Source organism: Hipposideros armiger, unplaced genomic scaffold (genome assembly GCF_001890085.2).
Source record: "Hipposideros armiger isolate ML-2016 unplaced genomic scaffold, ASM189008v1 scaffold_12, whole genome shotgun sequence".
Classification (NCBI taxonomy): Eukaryota; Metazoa; Chordata; class Mammalia; order Chiroptera; family Hipposideridae; genus Hipposideros; species Hipposideros armiger.
In genome coordinates this window covers 3,920,551-3,936,376 of record NW_017731362.1, presented here as the reverse complement: position 1 = coordinate 3,936,376, position 15,826 = coordinate 3,920,551, and the positions used below count along the sequence as shown (strand labels likewise).

Below are 15,826 nucleotides of genomic sequence, written 5' to 3'. Positions count from 1 at the left end.
GGTTACTGAGAGCAACCTTCAAGAAGAAAGCAGCCAGATCATTTCTGTGACTATTACAAGAAAATAGTTAACAGGTTACTCATACTATTTCAAAACCAATCTTTCAGTAAGACTTTACTAAGAGACTTTGCGGCTCCCATGAGTACCCCACTTCCTCTTCTGGCTCAAAACAGCCAAACCAGCTCCCAGTCCTAACCCTCTTTTTAGTCTTTGGTGGAGCATGAGGATCAGAGATACAAGGCAAGGTCAGAGAGGAACCCAGTCTGTGCATACCAAAGATGAATGCCACGAGAACCACTCAGCATACCCAGTTTCTCAGCAACAAATGATTTTCAGTCTTTTCTTCTTCTTCCTCCCCCACCCTTGGTTTGTTTGCTTAACAAAATGGGTAGATTAGGAAATCTTGAAGCTTTACTAAAAGTTGTTATAAACAAAAAAGTGTTAAAATAGAAATGACATCATATGAACAAGTCTCTCGGGGTAATAAGGTTACAGAGCTTTTTATCTCTGTTGGTTAACTTAAAAGAGCCTTCTACCAGTCATGGTGTGGACAAAACCAAATATGATATGAGGTGGCTTGCAGGGAAAGCTTATCAGTGCTTAGCCATCAATTACAATGCTGAATGCATTCCAAGTATATAATGGACAGACTAATCTGAGGGTTTTCTTTCATTCTCTCCCAAAGGGAAGTGTCGCTATGACTCATTCTTCCTCTTGCAAGACTTTTCTTAATCCACCAAGTTAGTAAGCACTGGACTATATACAAAATCCTAAAATAAACTAGGCTAGGTCTAAAAGAAATCATGCTGAGACCAAGCTGAATTTTATGCAGCGAACAAAAGGTAAACAGTAACATCTTTCCTCAGTTTCACCCCTTATGAATTTCCTGGGCTTCAGACATGATTTTTTCCTTCATTCTGAAAAACTCCTTTTTCAACCTTACCAATTTCACCATCTTCAAACGAATATATACTGGGGGTGCCAATAAAAATGCGTACATATTTTAAGAGATGTTATCTATGCTCCAGCAGTTCACAGTAACCACTTGAGCATCTCTTGTAAATGCAGAAGTCAAACGTGACTTGTATTCATCTTTTGTTATTGGTATATATTGAGTATTACAACTGATACAGTTTTTTCCTTTCTTAAAATGTGTATACATTTTTTTGGCACCCTCTGTATTTTTATACATTTACGAAGTGCCTCTTTCATTTAATGTACTGTTCTAGGGGAGGGGACATTGGACTGGGGGAGTGGGACATGGGAGAGGTAAGGAACCATGGAAATAAGAGGAAAAGAATTTGAGAAAAATTGCATAGAACAGATTCTTGTTCTATTGCCCCACTTTATAAATGTTTCTAAAATCGGAATTTAAGAGATCACAAGAATCAAAGATATGGCACAAACGGCACAGAGACTGAAATACTCAACTGCAGATTGAATGTTAAATCTAAGAACAAATTTAATACTTTTCGATTTTCTTTTGGTACACTATTTCTATCAATTTACAAAAGTGATGACCAGCAAAACTGGGCTTATAGTGAAAATAAATCTAATTCTCCCTCGGACCCTCTCCTGCCACCATCCACCATTAGCGTACAGCACAAGTGGTACACTGAAAAAAATACATCCTTGGGATGTCTCTTCTCTTTCTCCACTCCCTTTTTACATCCATGGGTATACAGAACCCTATACCTAGCAATTCTATATCAACAATTATGTTACAATAAAGATTAAGAAGTGCATCATTATTCAACTGAAAATGCGTTTATATAGAAAATATACCTCCAACTGAGGAAACTATCCTGGGAGAAGTCAACTATTCTGAACAAAATGTGCCCAGATGAAGTTGTACATGACTGAAGTTAACAATACTTGCAGATTTGATGATTAACAGTTAAGACATCAAATATTTTTTATGAAAGTTGTCCCAGTGTTCTAGAGACTTTAAAAAAATAAGGTTTTGGTAAAACATAGAAGAAAGTGCTCTAAAGGATTATCAGAACTAATCTAAACCACCAAAATAAGCCCACAAGAGGTGGCAAATGTCAGAGAGGATATTTTAATATGAACACTTCCCAATTCAATGATCATAAAATAAATACTAATATGCACACACAGTATATAGCTACTACTGTCACTTGTGCTGTATATTGCTTTATTTGTATTTGTAATTGCAAAATATTACATTATCTTGGCCAAAATGTCAAACAGTACAGTTGATAAATGTCAAAAATAAAAAGTCCGTAAAGCATCTCCCTACCCTATCTCATTCTACTAGTATTTTAATCCTTCAAGACCAGGTTTTGTTTTGAACCAACAAATCTCTTTAATAAAATTCGTTCTTTCTAATAAAATTCAATCTTTCCCTTTTTTGTGGAGGATGGGTCTGGTTGAACTGTAATGGGAATAAGATAGTAATAAATTTTTTAAAATTTAAAGGGAAACTTACAATCTTAAAAATAAATGAAAAAAAGTTCTCAATTTTAGCTAGATGCAATGCAAGTCCCTTTTCTTTGCTAGAATAAGGAGAGTCCTCTCTATCTTTAGACTGATGAATACTTCTAAGTCTTTCCCGAAAAAATGGTGACAAACTTAACTATACCTAATATAATTCAATTCTCACTCGAGGAGGAAAAACTAACAAAATCCAAAAGGAACACCCAAGTTCTTTGGGAGAAAAAAAGTTCAGCACTTAGCTCCTAGCACTGAACTGGGAGGTCAGTAGATCTATGGAATTAATGGCTCAGTGACTTTGAGCAAGTCACTTCATTTCTCAGCTTCCTGGGCTACATGAGGAAGAGCCAAAGTATGGGCTCGGTTCTGACAATGGACTCCTCCATGTCTACGACCGACACCACGAATTAAACAGACTTCTCCCCAGTGGGCAGGTCCTGACTCAGTCCTCAGGCAGCCACTGCCTAACAGATGAGAGAGAAGCGGCAAAGGGATAAAGCCTGTTCATTTTAGCCCAACGCTTTATGAACTCAGGTCTCTTCTAGCTCTAATAGTCTATGATCTTATGGAAAAACTCTTTAACCCAACCTTGGAAAAAAATAGTAACTTACCCTCATCACTGCCAAGATGAACAATGTTTAAGTAGAAAGGAAAATATGAACGCTGAATCATGCTAGATAAGCAGAAAAACAATACAGTGAAATACTTCAGGAAAGTGACTTGAAAAACCAGAATACATAGATTAAACAACAAAAAAGTAAATAATGAAGTCAAACGTGGACCATGTTAAGTAATAGAGAAAAAAGAAGATAAAGTGGAATATTAATAAAAGCTTTCCTGAAAAGTCACTGAATTTCTACAGATCATTTCCTATTTCCCCATAATAAAATTAGAAATGTTTCTATGAAAACATGAATTCTCAACACATCATAAATCTTAGGAATGAATGCAAAAAAAGTTTAATCACAAAATTAAATAATAAATTTTATTAATACAGTAAAAATACTTAAGTAGCACATTCATTTCTGCCTTGTTCTTCATTTTCGCTTTTTAAAATAAATTTTAAAGCATCTAATTACTGTATTTCAATTAAATCTGAAAACCATGACACTCAAGAATAACACAGTATGTACTGCAATATTTTAGGGGAAAAAACCCTTTAGAATAAGGAAAATAGATTTGGGATTTAGGAAAGAGGCCTTTGGGAAACAGGCTTCATAAAGGGCTTTAGTTTCAGACAGTGATTGTAAGGAACTTTAGAGGGCCCACCCAACCCCATTATTCATCCATATCCATTCCTCAAATCTGACTCACTTTTCTCTATTATCATAAGAAACATAATGGCAAAGAAATGACCCCTAAGATCCTTCCATATCTAAAAGTCTACTATCAACTCAACTTGACTTTTAAAAAGTACCTTGGGAATAACTCTGGAAGGATCCACAAGGACCTGAGACAAACTGGAGAGCTGAAGATACAGAAAGAGTGTTCACTGTATATCCAGTGATCTCTTTTGGGTTATGTAGAATATCAAATACATTTGTTTTATTTTTAATCTAAAGAACTCAATCATTTGTTGCATTTTGATGCTGTGTATGACAAACCAGTAACAAATACTGCCTCTGACCTTTGAATTATGCATGCCATACCCAGGTAATAGCAAAAAGTGCTTTGGTGGAACAAAAGCAAAACAAAAAGCATTAGCTATCAAAGAGTCCTATTAAAAGAGTTTCAAAATATTAATTAAAAATAAAACCTACAATCCAAGACCAATAGCAAAAATCATTTAAAATGATATATACTCATAATTATATATTCTCCGAAGTTCCACAGCTTGGGACCAAAGCCCCTATATAACTGAAAAACTGGGAATAGGGCCAGTTGGGGGTATTTTTTCCTTTTTCCTAAGAAAACATCAAGAGCAATAATTTTAATTTTTCCAAAGTTCTGTGCAGGCCTTCAAGGCCTTGTGTCTCTGAACCCTGCCCCTTCCCAGGAATGGTTCCAGTACCTAGTAAAGTTTCTGAAGCCTCATAAAGAGAGGAAGTAAAAACAATACTCGACTAAGCTCTCTCCCAAGGACACACAAACTCCTTGCCTGACTCTAGCTCTTGTTTTCCTGCTCTAAAGAGCTTGATCATAGTCACCTGATTATGCTTGCTGAAACAGTGCTTTTACATGTTATCCTTTGCTTAGAAATTTTTATTTGTTAGGTGTTTGTATTTTGACAGTTTCTCAGGTGATCCTGATAAAACTCCACCTCCCTACTTTCTGTAAGAATTATTAGGAATCCTCTCCTCCAATCAGGCTGGCTTCCTCAGGGTCTCAGGAGGGTCCTAAATTCAGCTACACCCCTTTGCCTCATCTGTTTCCCACAATGTGTGTACTTCTCTTCAACAATCTCCCTACACCATCCCCAAATTTCACCTCTCCATCCTATCCAAACTCTGCACACCCTCAAAGCTCAAATCCATTCTCTGTTAAGCCTTTCCTAGCTCCTCCAACCCTAATTGCTCTTTTCTACTCTGACAGTTAAGAATATTCAGGGTGCACCACACCATTTTGCCCCAATACTTGTCACTGATTTGGGTTTCTGGTGCCCCAACTGGTATGACTGCATGCTCCTCAATGGACCAGGCCTCACTCCTACGTGGTGAAGGCATTTCATACAGAATTTTCAGAGCAATAGCACACTTTTGACTTCTAGGGATACCACTGGTTTCACTCTAAACAATCTAAGGGGGTTGGGGGACATACCAAGCTTTGCTACAGCAATTAAATTAATTTTCAGACTAACATGGAGAAACAGTTATAAAGTTTGAAGAAGCTCCTGTCTACAATTTGCATAATGTGCCTTGATGTCTCCTGTTGGAGGTAGGGAATACAGAATCAATCAAAGAAATTTGGTACGCCTGAGTTAGGATATAATTTTCATGGTGGAGAATACCCAAGAATGAATGAGTTCCCTCAGTCAATTGAGCAGAAGGGAGCCATTCTTCAAGAAAATGGCACTGCCCCATCACCTTGAGCCTGTGTCCCAACAGTAGAAAAGAACCTCATTCTTAATGAGGTACTATCATATCCAGAATGAATAACCGAAGCAATAACTGAAGCAATAACTGACAATGGCTTACTTGTAAGTAACCACATGGCAGCCAGGAGCAACAGCCACACAACCCACCATAAGTGATCTTGGGAACAAAAAGGGAAGGGTAAGATGATTATCCTCTTACAGACCAAAGACAGCACTGCAGAGTTTTTGATAGGAAAAGTTATTTGGTATTATTGAATTGTACGATATGTAAATTATAACTTAACAAAATTGTTAAAAAAATAAACTTTGGTGATTGAACCGGAGTATTTGCATGTGGTGAAACATCTGACAATCCAATAAGGAGAAGGCATTCTCAGGATGTTATTGGAGTTTCAAGACAGAAGGCACAAAACCTCTGGTAGAAAAACTTAATTTTTTTCATGATATTAATATAGAAGAGTTCACTATGATACTGAAAACTACCAAAATATAGCCTTTGAAAAATACACATACACATACAATCAAATCCAAGCCATATAAAACTACTGAAATAATGAGAACCATACAGCTAGTGGAGATAGGTCCTGGGGAAAAAAGAAATGGAAGGATTGGGGGTGGAAAAAAAACACTAAATTAATATTTAAGACGTGATAGTTGAAAAAAGCAGAACAGATGAAAGAAGGGAAGTCTGAGAAATCATTGCTATTGGCCAAGAACATTGGTGTGCTGCCCCCAGGGTCATAAGGTCTGCTTTGGCCTAGGTTCTTTTAAAAAGGGCTAAAAAAACATTTTTTTCATTAATAGAAACAAGGAAACTCAGGAGAGCCATAGAGAAATAAAAAAAACAACTTAATGTAATGTAGAGAAGGAAAGAAAGTTGATGAGAGCTTAGTATATATAAGGACCCAAAACAGGAGTTCAGGATAATAGTTCTAAAATTAACACTTATGATACCAACTGTAAACCATTATTTAAACTGTCTATATCTTACTTACATCTTAGAAACACATTTCTTTCATTTACTTGAGTTTCTCAAATTAACAAGGGCCATATGCCATATTCCAATACAATGAAGAGAAAAAGGAATCAATTATTATTTGCATACCTGTTATATGCCAGGTACTTTAATATATACACCTCATAATAACTGCAAAACATAATGATCCCCATTTAAAAAAGAAACTGAGGCTCGGAGGGGATAAAGAGCCTGCCCAAAGATATATAAATTCTCAGCAGAATTTGAACCTGACCCTAAAATCCATGCTTTTTACACAATATCACACTGCCTCTACAAAAGACTCACTTTCCACCATGTAAACCTTTATATTACTACACACTACATATTAATAGAAGCAATTTACTGAAGTGACAGTAACTGGCAGAAAGCAACAGCTGGAGGTGAAAGAGAAGCAAAAACTATAAAGTAACTAAAACACAAAAGTATGGGACAACTTAATGCAATTATCAATAGCTTATAAATTTCAACAACCTCAGAAGGCAATTCAATAGCACAGAATAATACCTGATGAACACAATGAATTCTAAATCCTATAGCCGCCAAATCATCTTGGTTAAATTAAGTTTGGAGGACTCTATTTAAGAAGACCAGGAAAAAAATGTTATAATACTATATTTTTAAATGACATTTAAAATAGCTTAAAGAAAAAGATTTCAGGCAGTGCCCTCGGCGGTCCCTGATCTGTCTCTTGCTTTAACAGTGTTTGGACGGAACAGATTCAAGGACCCCCTTCTTCCAGCCTCTGATCACCATTCAACCTCTTTTCTAGTCCCAACTTTTGGAATAATCTCAGCCATCCTCGGCCTCTGAGACCAGCCAACACCGATTTTTGAGCTTCACTCCTTATCGCCAAGTAACCATGGGCTCCCAAATTCATCAGAATTATTCAACCTGCATCTGCCGGCCTCCTACACCTACCTCTCTCTGAGCTTCTATTTCTACCACAATGATGTGGCTCTGGGGGGTGAAGGGGCTCTGGAGGGCGTGGGTCACTTCTCCTGTGAGTTGGCCGAAGCATGAGGGTGCCTAGCACATCTCCTGAAGATGTAAAACCAGCGTGGCAGCCGCACCCTCTTCCAGGACCTGCAGAAGCCTTTTCGAGATGCGTGGGGTAAAACTCAGGATGCCATGGAAGCCACCAAGTCATGAGAGGAACCTGAACTAGGCCCTTTGGGATCTGCATGCCCTAGGTTCTGCCTACACAGACCCCATCGCTGTGATTTCCTGTATCTATCTTCTCCATAGGCTGTGAGGACTTTGAGGGCATTCATTTTTATATTGTCAGCCCAACATAGTAAATACTAAATAAATGTATAATAAAATAACAAGAGGGTTCAGTAAGGTTTGAGATCAATGATGAGAGGACCTGGTTTTACTATATCCTAATGGGGGGCAGAGTCAGTAAAGACCTTATTGCCAAGCAGCCGTGGGCTCCCAAATTCTACTCCCCTTTGCTTTCTGAACTAGGAAATAAATGTCAGAAATGTTTTAAAAATATTTAATTTGCTCTAAAATTGGAAATTTTTCAAATGATGACAAAACAAATTTTAGTAATTTATTTAAAAATTTAAAAATATTGCTCTGATTACCCTGTTACTCCTAAAAGTTAATCCTAATTAATGGTCAAATGGTCAGACATTGCAATAAACAGATACTATTTAAATAAGAGACACATTTATGTTTAGCTGTTAATCTGCTAGATGTAGTGCAGATACAAAAAAGATAAGGCAAGGTCACCTCCTTCTGACCTCAGGTACCAAACAAAATAAAGTAAGCATGTTTGGGAATGACCAACCCTAAGCCCCCATGTCTGGGACTATCTTACCCCAGGCCCTTTGAAGTACACAGCCTAAGCGACCACGTAACAACTCCCTTGCAAACATTTGGTACAGGGGTTCCCTAACTCAAGCAAAGATAGATCAAATTCTCCAGGACTCTGGAAAACTGGGAAACAAAACCTCAGTTGAGAGATCATATATCATCCAGTCTGGAGGCAGCATCCCAGAAGGTCAAAGTCACCTTTAAGCCGAAGCTAAGTGAAAATCAGGAACCAAGAGAGAAAGCCAGTCTACAAAGGAGAGAATGAACCAGGACTGAGGCCAGGGTGAGGGAGGGAGGCACTTGTCTCAGGTGCAAGATTTAAAAGGGCACCAAAAACTCAGTAATCAAGGTAACACTGTAATGCACACTATTTTTAAAAATCCAAATTAATGTCCTTGAATGAAGAAGAAGTACAGAAAGAAGCTGAAGAGGGTCCATACAAGCTATGGACAGAGATAGGAGGACAGGGGCTTTCCAAGTGCTTGCACTGGGTTCACTTCAGGGAGCTCCGCAGCCTTATAGTAACAACCACTGCAACTGCCAGCCCTGCCTCCATTCCTTCTAGCAGGTTAGCTTAAGTGGGCTTGTGCTCCTGAGACCTAAGAGCCTTGACTAATACAGTCTGGGAAAATGAGACATGCACATAAAGCTTTAAAAAAAAAAAATCAAGGCAATATATAATTAACTGACAAAAAAGGGCACTGAAATTAGTGCTACAGTTCAGAGATCACTGTGGGTGGTCAGGAAAGACTAGATTTAGCTAGATGGAGGGTGAGGGGAAGTACATATACTAAGCAAACAGATCAAAGTACATGCTAAAAGTAGGGGGGCGGGGAGGAGAGGATGAAAAGTGAAGGGGAAGGAGGGATCCTCACACACCTGGTATTATAGCCAAAGTAGTAAACACAGCTCCATGCTTTTCTGCCTCCAGCCCTCAGAGCACACTGTTCATTACATCTGATATACCTTGTCCCCTTTTTCTCATGTTCAAATCCTTTCACATATTTCAGGGACCAGTTCAAACATTTCTTTGAAGAGGTATCGCTGGTGTCCTACTCAAAAGGAAAGATAAGCCAGAACTAAGGTTGTGGCAGTGAGAAAAGGAAGAAAACAGGATATGGCAGAAGAGGCAGAGGGGCTGAGTGCTGTGGACAAGCACTATTCTCTGGTGGAGAGCAAACTATTGGGTTGTTGGAAACGTCATGACGCGATTTTGCAACAAAAAACACAGAAAAAAATATGTCATGACTTTTCCGACAACCCAATATTAATGTACCCAGGAGTTCAGTTGGGATGCTGTGCGATGTCTTAGGAGAGTAGGACGTAAGATATTTGACAAGGAGGAGTAATAATGGGGGCTCAAGGAACATGGCAAAAGAGAGGCAGGTGTAGAGGGTGTGCTGATGACTAACAGAAGGGCCCAGCTGCACCAAAGGCCCTGCAGAGGTGAAAATGTGCAAATCTGTCCCAGTCCCATTTCTCTGTATGGCTCTGTGATTTTCTCCAAGAAACTGTAAATTTTAGGGACAAACAGCAGAAAAACACTGTGTGTGTGTGTGTGTGTGTGTGTGTGTGTGTGTGTGTGTGTGTGTAAGGGGGACGAAGGGGCCTTGACTTTCAAATAATCACATACTTATTGATCTTTCCCAATCGAATCAATCTTTCTTACCCACCTCCCCACCCCATCCCACCTCGCCCTCCCCCCAAGCAGGTCTAGCACCCCAGTGGCCATGTTAAGCAGAAAACAGAGGGGGGTGGGGGGAAGCAGTTATTTAAGAACACTAACTTGAATCCACCATGAACAAAAAATCTTGGGGTTATATCAAATCTTACCACACTTTCTTGCCCCAGAGTAAGCACTGCCTTCACAGGTGTCAGATTTATGATGTATACATTTGAGGGGGCCTTCTCTCTTTTCACTAGTATGCATATTAAGGAAACACTCCTTAGCAACTCCTTATTAAAATGATAACACCACAGCCAGGAAACCAAAATATTTTGTTGGTTATAATTTTCCAAATGTAAATCCCCTACTTTACAACTATTTAATAATATCCTGCTCAAAGGGATTGTTATGTAATAGACTAAGAAACTATCTACAAGTCTATATACATATTAAATAATATATACATATCAGACAATTGTTACTGGTTAAAACAACTTAACTAAAAGCTCTAGGAATTGTTTTAAACACCAGAATACACTTTAAACAAATGTAACTTGCCATCATGCTCTCATTCACTCTTGTCCACTCAGCCCTCATTTTCCCCCAGCTTACTATATTTTCATCCATTTTCTCACATACACTTTAGGAACTGTGTTCACTTGTATGTACTCGCAGTCATGTCAGTGCTTAGATATGCCCATATATGAAACTATTTAATTGTAAAGGGTTATCTCTGTGCATCAGTTACCTTAGTTTGTAAGTTTGTCTTGGTGTGTTTGTGTTCGCTCTAGTGAGTAGGTGTAGCTGTTTGAGCACTTGTACCCGAGGGAGTGTTTATCTGTACAGGTCAAACAAAGAGTGTGCACATCCGTGGAGGAACTTTGCCTGTTTTTCAGAGATCCTCAAAATCGACTGTTAAAAGTATTAAGGGCGAAAGAAGACTGTCACAAAAGACTACATATTGTATGATTCCATTTATATGAAATGTCCCACATAGGCAAGTGCAAACCATAATGAGGTACCATTTTACATCTTCTAGTGTAGCTAAAATAAAAAAGGCTGACAACACTAAAAATTGGTGCCATTAAAAATGTGGAGCAACTGGAATTCATATATAAACCACTTTGGAGAACTGTTTGGCAGTTTTTTAAATAAAGTTAAACATACATTTACCCTATGACTCAGTAATTCCACTCCTAGGTATTTATCAAGAGAAATGAAAACATATATCCACAAGAGACTTGTAAAGGAATGTTCACAACAACCTTATTCATAATAGACCAACTTGGAAATAACCCAACTATCCATCAAGAGAAAAACAGATAAACAAATTGGGATATAGTCATACAACAGGATATTATTCAGCAATAAAAAAGAGCAAACCACTGGAACATAAAACAACACAGATGAGTCTCAAAAACATTATGTTACCTGAAAGAAGCCAGACACAAAAAAGTATATACTGCTGTATGATTCCATTTATGTGCAGTCCATGACGAGGTCAAACAAATCTATGGTGGCAGAATATGGGATCAAAGTGGTTGCCATGGGAGAGGGAAATGCCTGGAAGAGGGCATGAGGGAAGTTTCTATGGTGATAAAAATGTTTCCTGTCTTGTTTTGGTAGAAATTACAGTGTATAAAATTATCAGAACTCCTTGAACTGGACACTTAAGATATGTGCATTTTATTGAATGTTACTGAAACCTCACTAACAAATACAAAGTAGCACTCTGCTTCAAGACATAGGTTAATGATTTTGTTTCAAAGGAAATCTACATTACTACACATACATTTTCAATTATTTGCCACTTGGATTATTCTCATCTCTATTCCTTCATTACTATAAATAACCTAATGGATTACAGACACATATAGTTAGATAAATATAAGTATACATGTTCATGTTTTTCATAAACAGCAAATCGAGGTTGATTCCTCAGGATTTCAATATGTACCTAACGGACTATTAGAGGTCCAGAATTTTCTGCTTTCTATACCATTTTCCTCTCATTATGATTTTATAGTTGTAATTTTGGAGGATTTGAAATAAAACTGAGAATAAGGCATGTAAATCAAATGTCAGCAAGGAAGGTCGATGACAGGACGATAGTGCTTTAACCACTATTAGCCTAGAGAACAATGCCCTCCTCAACTATTTTAATTAAGAGAGAGCCCATATATATTTAAATTTAAAGAGAATTGAAAAGTGTGAAGACTAGTCTGCCAGCTAATTTGGTCTTTAAAAGTTGATAACACAACCTAAATAACAAGAGCAGTGTACATCAGACAGACACCTGAAAACCTACGGAGCCCTTTTCTCCTACTGTTTTACTGGGTGGGTCCTCCTCTGTCTTCCTCTTCATCTTTCCCCTTCCTCTGTTGTTCTCTATCCAGGTATGTTTTTATCCCCACCACCTTTCACTCTCCCTATGATATTGCTCAAATCTAATTGACTTTTCATATACCCAGCTCATCCTAGGTTCCAAATAAGTAAATTTACAAAATTGTACTGTATTCTATTGTAGATATGGCACATACATTCAAACAGTATAAAGAGTATAGCCTGGGGGGACACAGATGACCAGAGAGTGGAAAAAAGATGACTTCATTTATTTCCCATCCCACAACTGTAAAAGATCTCTCCCCCACTCCTACTGCATGTTTTTATTCCCTCCCTCTAGATGGCCTTACAAGGCTCTCAACTATAAACAAGTACACATGGTTAATCTCAAAGAAGAGTAAGTTCCCAGACAAAAACCATGTCTTAATGTCTACATTCACCATGAGCCTAACACAGTGACTTGTACAAGACGGAGTAAAACACATGATGAATTAGTGAATTACTGAATTAACGTGAATGAAAACAGTTAAGGGTGGAAGAGGAGGAGAAAATTAAAAAACGCTGAGAGGACTGAGCAAAGAGAAAGGAGAAGGGAAGGAGAGAAGAGAAAAAAGAAAAGAACAGAAAAAACTTGTGAAGGCAATTATTTTGTTAGAGTGAATATGATTATTTAAAAAAATTGAGAGTTGGAAAAAGCCATCGCTATGCATGTAGTATCAGAGCTATCAGCACTGGTCTTTAAACTGTCATTACGAACATCTTAAAACATATCCCAATCCTTACTATTCAGTGTGGTCTCTGACTGTAACTACAGCACCCATTCCCTGTCTGACATGCAGGTCCTAGGGCCCTACTTCAAACCTACAAGATCCTGGGTGATTTATGCATGTTAAAATTTGAGAACCACCATCCTACACCATTCAAGTCTTTTCTGTTACACTGAGTCTGTGTTTTATTTACATAGACCAGTAGCTGAGACTTGAAAATCTCTGATTAGAGTGAAATCGATCATTGTAATGGGATTGGACCTGTACAATTTGTAAGTTTAGGTGAAGTTAATTACAGAATAACTTGGCCTGAAGGGTATATCACAAAACTTTGAAATCAGTCATAAAATTATGACTAAAGGAAATTAAGCAGTAGGTCTGTAACATCCTCCAGCACTCCTTTTTGTTCCTTTATGCCTAGCACAGGGCTTGGAATGACACCTGTGGCCATTGTTTCCTGAATGAATACAATAAATAAATTTTTAAAAATCGGAGATATTTAGGGCTGGAATAATCTTTAGGGTCATTTGGTCTAACAATCTCATTTAAAAGATGAGTCAACTAGAAATCTTGAGAGGTTCAAAAGTAAGCAGGCAGAAAGGGAATATATTGGATCTCACATTTTAATTCTCTTTTTTGTTCCTTTCATAGGAATGCGTGAGAAAGGGGATTCTAAATATTATAATAAAATGACTGAGGGCTCTTAAAGAAGTGATAAGGTAAAAAGGTATCTTGGACTAGGAAGAAGAAATCAGCAAAGATAAATGAGGCAGGACAAAACTATTTTTCTAAGTCTACTTTTTTTTTTCTTGACAGGCCAATTAATTAATCAAGTTAATCTGCCGAAAAATTAATCTGAAGGATTCTCAGAAAACGAAACATGAGCCGCAAGAAAATGTTACAAACCAAGGGAGACCGCACATGATTTAAATCTCCACAGGCTTATTTCCTGTTCAAGTATGACCTCCTGGGATACGTTTTACTGCAGTGTTCATTACCAGATGAATTTTGGTTTTAAAAGAAGCCAAGGGCAAGTTGGAAAAGCGATTCTTAACTAAACATAAAACGTAAAACAAAAAACCTGCGGCTGTTCCCCATTAGTTTATAATCAGAATGCAGGCTTGCAGGGGAAGCCTACTAACCTCCGCAGGCAAAAATATAACGACCCAGTCACGTCCTCAAAAGAAAACCAATATACAAACTTCACAGCCGGATCCAGCTGTGCTGCACGGGAGCCAGGAATTTATTCTAAGACAGCAGATAGATCAAAATAGCGAATGCAAGACAAGCCAGATTTCAATCAAAAAAAGGGTGTGCCCTAGGGTTTTTTGTTTTTTGTTTTTTTTTTCCCCTTCTTTCCAACTTTCAACAACCAGAAGCCTTTGAAGGAGCATTGGTGAGAAAACCCTTTTACGATGATCGTCCCCCGAGCTACGCCTGAGTGGAAGGGACAGGTAGGTACCACAAGCTCGCAAAGCCGCGGCCCGCGCGGGCAGCCGCCGGAGGGGAAGGGGCCGGTCTCGAACCCGGGGAGGCCCAGCCCCCGAGTGATTCATCTAGGGGTTCGCGCGCCTCCACCGCGGGCGACGCCCAGTGCGCCCCACGGCCCCCCTCCCCCCGGGCCCGTTCTCCCCGAAGCAGCCCTCGGCGTCCCCCCCGGCCCCCGAGAGGGAGTCGGAGGGAAGGAGACGGGGGCCAGCGGCAGGAAGGCAGCAACCTCTCCCTCCTCAGCCACCATGGCCGGGGTTACTCCCTTGCCCGCGCCCGCACACGGACTTCCTGGAAAGCACCGGCTGGACTTACCTGACTGGCGTCCACTGGGGCCACCGACTCCTTCACGGACCCGCAGGGAATGAATGTGCGCCGCTCGGTTCCCAGCACCCGCCCGTCTGCCTGAGTCTGCCTCCCAGGGAGTTGCCGGATCCACCCTCCCAGCAGCTCCCCCAACTAGACCGCGCTGTCTGTGCGGCCGATTCCCCCTCCGCCAAACAAGCGCCGGCGCACTCCCCGGTCGCAGGGTATCCTGGGAGTTGTAGTTCGAGAGAAGAGGGCGAAGCTCCCCGCTGACCCTGGTCTTTACAATCTGTAGGACATTGGAAGCAGCTGTAGATACCAACCGAGCCTTACTCCGGCCTGGGACAACGCTCTCTAATCGTGGAAATATTTAACCTGGACCCGCTGGGAGCTATTAGCATTAGCTAGAGGTTCTTTGGCATAGATTTCCTCTTTTCTTTGATTTTTACTAAAGAGGTAGGTACACAAGGCAGGACTTGTATTGTATGTACCCTTGGTAGCTAATGCGAGGTCATGACATCGAGTCCTTTAAACTTGTCATGGAAAAGTGATAGAAAGGTAAACAAATAAAGGCTAAGGCACAAAAGGGGCATAAATCAGGTGGATGTCATCTCAAGGACTTAGTGACCCTAGTGATTTCCTCAAGCCTGCAACAATAGATGATGTCGTAGCTATAGCCCCTGTATTCCCCGGTAGTTTTGGCCCTATCCAGTCCTCCCATTCCAGCTGCAAACTCTACACCAGGTGGAGCTGCTGGGCTTACATGGGAGGGTGCTGCTCAAAGGAAGGGAACTGGGGCAGATGGGTAGTCTGGAGGGGAGGATAAAGAGAGTGGGAATACCTCAGAGAACAGTTCGATGGCTGCCTTTTGTGCAGGGATCTGAGGAGAGGGAAGAGCCATGGCCTTCCATTCATTCATTTACTCA

The 15,826-nt window shown here is 39.6% G+C and overlaps 1 protein-coding gene across 1 annotated transcript in view; it reads right to left on the bottom strand.

Moving 5' to 3' along the window:
- The window catches only part of TMOD3 (tropomodulin 3), a 63,828-nt gene extending 48,716 nt beyond the window's left edge, over window positions 1-15,112 (bottom strand). The window contains exon 1 of the mRNA XM_019665670.1: window positions 14,910-15,112. The gene's annotated coding sequence lies outside the window, so the exon portion shown is untranslated. The remainder of the gene's footprint in view (window positions 1-14,909) is intronic.
- Between the last annotated feature and the right edge of the window lie 714 nt (window positions 15,113-15,826).